The sequence below is a fragment of the Asparagus officinalis genome, chromosome 1, assembly GCF_001876935.1.
Source record: "Asparagus officinalis chromosome 1, Aspof.V1, whole genome shotgun sequence".
NCBI classification, from domain to species: domain Eukaryota; kingdom Viridiplantae; phylum Streptophyta; class Magnoliopsida; order Asparagales; family Asparagaceae; genus Asparagus; species Asparagus officinalis.
In genome coordinates this window covers 100,686,837-100,692,836 of record NC_033794.1, presented here as the reverse complement: position 1 = coordinate 100,692,836, position 6,000 = coordinate 100,686,837, and positions in this window count along the sequence as shown.

Below are 6,000 nucleotides of genomic sequence, written 5' to 3'. Positions count from 1 at the left end.
TGGTTGCGGTTTGTAGTGAACTCGACGGTGAGGCGGAAGGTTTGTTGCTGCGGGTGCTTCTCCGGGTGGTTGTCAGAGCTCGGCTAGACAACGGCGTCGAGGAGATCTGGTCGGTGATAGGGAGGAGGTCAGGCGGTGGGCGAGGATGCCGGCATGATCTCGTGGAGGCTGCTGTTGGTGGTGGAAGAGGTAGAGATGGAGGCGGTTATGGAGGTGTTGGCTCGGGGAAAATGACGACGACGTGGGGCGTCGGGGTTGTGCGGCGGTCGAGGGTGCAGAGGAGGAAGGAGGCTGGGGTCACCGGAGGTGATGAAGGAGCCGTGCAGGTGGGACAGCAAGCTCAGAGCGGTGGCGGTTCCACGTGGTGGCGTCGGGGAAGATCGGCGTGAGGACGGAGACGAGGCACTGGTCGTCGGAGCTCGTCGGAAGCGGCTGACGGTGGGGGACTGGTGGCGCACAAGCTTGGAGGTGGCGGGAGGTTGACGAGGAGGAGGTCGGAGAAGATGAGGAGGTGTTCGTGGTCGTCGGATCTGATGGGCGTGGTCAGGGGCTTGGCTCGGCGTCGCTGCGGTGGCGAGGTGGTGGAGGAGTGCAGGAGAGAAGAAGAGGATGAGGAGGTCGGTGGTGGGTTCTTTTGAGGGGAGAGAAAATAATAGAAGAGAGTTGATGATGGTGATGGAGGCGTAAAATTCGAGGTGGAGGGGATGATGTTCACGTGAAAGAGAGAGAGGGGAGAGCCTATATATATATAGGGTAGGCTAGGGTTTTCTTTAGCTGGGTATATGCACGTGATTGTGGGGATTGATTTGGGGAGATTATGGAAAGAAATCAAGATATAATGATGTGATTATGGAGTGATTGGGAAAAAGAATTTGGAAGGAATTCAAATGAGAGGAAATTAAGGGAGAGAATATTATGGGAATATTTTGCATGATTTTCCAAAATAAACATTATATTAATAATTAAACATATAATAATATTAATAAATAATTAACAGCTAAATATTTATATATTTACATATGTGCTAATGTGCTAAACTCAAGTTTACATCAAATATAACAAGGTCATTAATAGTATTAGTCCCAACAATATCAAATTTACAACATCCATACTACATCCAGGTCCATACCGTGCATGCTAAATCTATCACAAAGCATAAAAACACATTATTCTTATTTTTAAATGTTATTTGAATTAGAGAAGAATATTTTCATGTATATAAATCGGTTCCCCGTAAACCGTCCCGGGAACACGGCTTCAAGTCAGGAAACGGCTCTTTGGCCCATGTATATATATAACTCAGGATATCAGGAATGCGCATATGCCCGTTTATATACATGTTATATTATCCGTCTAATTCCCCTTTATAAACCCTATGTTTGTCAATTATATTTTTAGTGACTGTGCATGAAATGTTGTGCACTAACCACAGAGTTACCGTGGAACGACTTCTGTAAAACTATGATAATAACCGTGACCCAGAACATGTCCAAATCAAGATAGGTGCATCGTCTAGTCGATGCTATAGTAGTAAATAGCCAAGGAAAAAAAATCTCATATCGGGATGTCGATATCGAGAACATAGCCATGCTATGAAAGCACGCTTATAAATCATATTTTTAACCGAAGTCGTCTTCATGCACAGTCTCTCCTATTGGAAGACAATTAGATGGTCAAACAAATTACTTTCCACATAGCCATTCATGTCAAATACGGTATCAAACAAGTTAAATACTATAAGTAGGAACCGGGTGTTAATCTAATCATGACATGTCAAGTGATTTCCATTATCACTCCCCGATAAGTCCCGCCTATCTAGGCCCTTGATGGTACAATATTCCGTAAAACTATGAACTCTCCAAACGTGATTTCATAACAAGTATAAATTTGAAATTTATGTGTCATATGGTCAATGTCACTAGATCATGCTACAGGGTTAAAGAATTTGGTCTCAGTTTCAATCAATATTCCTTGTAATGAAAATCATGAAAGGTTCCGCTTGTTTGCAAAGTTGCATCTCAAGTTTCAATTTTCTGTATATAAAAATGCGGGCAACGTGACAATTACCAAGAGGTGCCATCTCTAGCATGTGTAGTACTCCAAGTATCCAAGCAATAAAATTTTACCAGACCGGCTAAGTGGTTCCTAGAAACGTTCATATGAAACTATTAACTCAAGTAAATATTAAAATTCCAATCAACGAAAGTCGAACCCAAAATATAGCAATAATAGCATACACTCATATATGAACCATACTAACAGCAACTAACTATTAAAAAGGAAGGAATGAAAATATGCTAGCATGAATGTAAGAAAAAGAACTTATAAATTTAATTGAGGAAAAAAAAATGCTTGCATGATAATAATGAGGAACGAAATCAATAAAGAGCAAGACAAAAATGCTTGCCGTCGAGGGGTGATGGCGATGTTTGGGAACGGCGACAACGACGGTTGTCATCACGAGGGCTCAACGGGTTCGAGGGGGCTGTTGGCATAACATCGAACATATGGCGTGCGACGAAGGAAAGGCGTTGGTGGTTGCGGTTCGTAGTGAACTCGACGATGAGGCGGAAGGTTTGTTGCTGCGGGTGCTTCTCCAGGTGGTTGTCAGAGCTCGGCTAGACAACGGCGTCGAGGAGATCTGGTCGATGACAGGGAGGAGGTCAGGCGGTGGGCGAGGGGTTTTGTGCGGCAGTCAGGGGCGGCAGCAAGGGGAAGGCGACGAGGGTGCGGGCTGAGGTCGGAGGCGAGCTCGCGATAGCTGGAGGAGGTCGAGGGGGTTCGAGCGAACGAGGTGGCTCGGGGCTTGGCGGGTTTTGTGCGGCAGTCAGGGGCGGCAGCAAGGGGAAGGCGACGAGGGTGCGGGCTGAGGTCGGAGGCGAGCTCGCGATAGCTGGAGGAGGTCGAGGGGGTTCGAGCGAACGAGGTGGCTCGGGGCTTGGGTGTCGGGTGCGGTGAAGTCTGGTCGTGGTGATGGAGGGCGGCGAGGGTGTAGGCGGAACTGGAGGTCGACGGCGCTGCGGGGTTCCGACGAGGTGGGGCGAGCGGTGTTGGGGAAGAAGAAGGAGGCGGTTTAGATCTGGGAGTGGGTTTCTCTTGATGGGGGAGATAAGAGAGAGAGTACGGGTGGGGGAGAGAGAGGGTGGTTTAAATTATGTATATTTTGTTAGGGGGAGTACGGGAGAGATAGGATTTGTTGTGATTTAGAGAGAGAAAAGATTTGATTATGGGGAAGATTGAGAAAATATATGGAAAGAGAAGGTTTGAGTACGGGTGAGAGATAAGGTAAGTATCAACATGATTTTAGGGGTATATTTGATTGTTTGGTTTTAAAATTTGAAAATGAGAGAAAATGGAAGGAGAGAGATAAATGCACGTGATTGAGAAGAGAAAAGGTATAAAATAAACATGATTAAGGGGGTGATTGAGAAGTGATTAAGGCTGATTGGGAAAAAGAATTTGGAAGGAAATTCAAATGGGAGGAAATTAAGGGAGAGAATATTATGGGAAATATTTTGCATGATTTTTCAAAGTAAAACATTATATTAATAATTAAACATATAATAATATTAATAAATAATTAACAGCTAAATATTTATATATTTACATATGTGCTAATGTGCTAAACTCAAGTTTACATCAAATATAACAAGGTCATTAATAGTATTAGTCACCAATGATGAAAAAAAATCACTAAACCACAAATTAATATTTAGCAGAATTAATAATTACAAGACTATATATATATTTTATTTATTTATTTTAAAAACTCAGAAAATTCTAGAAATTAGGAGAAATATTAATAAAATATAATATAATATTTTAAATACTAAAAAATTTATTTAAATACATATCAAAATTTACGGTTGTTACAGTTTTATTACACAAGTTACTCTAGTTCCAGAAGCTTCTAAAAGACAATCTTGTGTACAGTGTCTACAAGCTACAAGAGGTCTGCTGTGCATATCATTCACTCAAGAAGATATGCAGATTAAACACAAGCATGATAGACCTCTGTACTATACGGGGTATATCAGCTCTTCTGAGATCTGCCGTGTATGGGTTGATCCGGGCTCAGCACTCAGCATCATGCCCTACAGGATCATGCAAGTCTTAGGGATTCCCCTGCATCGGTTGAACTTCACTTAGACTACTATCTTCGGCTTCAACACCAACAGCACACAACCCCTGGGTAAAATCAAGCTCAGATGTCAAATTGAAGATCTCAAGTCCGAAGTGACTTGTTACATCATAGAGGATGACCTTGCATTCATGCGAATCACATTGTCCCATTTACTCTTCATCAGGTCATGAAATATGCCGATGAGGAGGGAGAAGTTAGAACCCTGATCGCCGAGAAGCAACCTTTCAGAGGGGTGAAGAACTTCCACACCGATTTAGTCTTCTACTTGGATTCTCAAGAGCCAGAGCAGTCAAACGAGGCTACCGACAGTGGCAATGAAGCTGACATCGAACCCAATCCTGAGGAAGATTGTCCATGGGAATTAAATTTTGATGTAATGGGTTAGAATGAGAATAATAATAATATACAGAGTGAGGGTGAGTGGTACATTAATGAAGATTTTAATTTAGCGTACTTGTCTGATGTGTCCTCTGAATATGAACAAATAGAGACTGATACAGATAAAGATACTGATTCATGATGCACATTGTATGCTGAGGCATTACTCTCTTTGCCACTCAAATCATCCTTCCCCACATTCGAAGAGATAGAGGATATGCAGAAGGCTTTCTTCATGGTCCCATCTAAAAGAAAAAGACAAAAGCTGATCTACTTCGGTAAGGTCAAACCTGAATTACTCTAGCGAGAGAGTTCAAAGGAAGACGGTGGAGTTCCGCAATTCCATTATCATGAACCTAACTCCATTAAATTAATGAGAAGAATGGGTTATGACTTTAATAAACAGGAAGGTTTAAACTTCGGGAAAGGAAGACGAGCGCCAATTCAGCTTTCTACTCCAGAAGGAAAACCTCTTGAATATTACCAGAAGATTAGAAGAGGGTTAGATTACATCTCGACTCCTCCCCTTTTAGAAGATGAAGCCGACAATTATCTATGCCAAGACCATTCATCCGGATCATCGTGGGATCCGATGTGAGTGTTGGAACATTCTTAAAAGCATGTCCGTGAACATGGTTTCAGCTAGTCATCCGATCGGAAATGCAGAAGATGACCAAGAATTGATTGAATCAACCAACGATCCTTGGATAAATGCCTTAACATCTTGTGGGATATGCACTTTAAACAGCACAAGCTGCCCACCGAAGATGAGATGATCCAGGTCAACATGTGGGATGAATCCAATCCTAAGCCAATCTTCGTAAGTGATAGCTTATCACTATCTGAGAAAGAAGACCTCATATCTCTCATCAGAGAATATATAGATGTATTCGCTTGGAACTATGAGGACATGCCTAGCCTTGATCTAAAAGTAGCCATGTACTGTCTCAACATTAGTCCGGATGTGAAACCCGTCAAACAACAACAATATTGGTTACGTCCTAAGATCATAGAAGCAATTGAGTCAAAAGTCAAAAAGCTTATCAACTCAGGCTTTATTAGAGAGGAACATCACCCTGACTGGGTTGCTAACATCGTTCCCGTACCTAAGAAAAATGGCAAGGTCCTAATTTGCATCGACTTTTGTGACCAAAATGCTATATGTCCAAAGGATGAATTTTCACTCCCCATCACAGATGTCATGATCAACAATACTTGTGGGTATGAGAGAATGTCTTTTATGGACGGGTTTTTAGGATATAACCAGATTAAAATATACCCTTAAGATGAGAAGCACACCGCTTTTAGAACACCCCTGTGGGTGTATTGCTACACGGTGATGCCCTTCGGACTAAAGAACGCTGGTGCAACCTATCAGCTGTGATGAACGTGATCTTTTGAGAGTATCTACGTAAGAAGATTGAATGCTATGTGAAGAGCCAAAACAGAGGCGATCAACTTGCAGACCTGAAGACGAT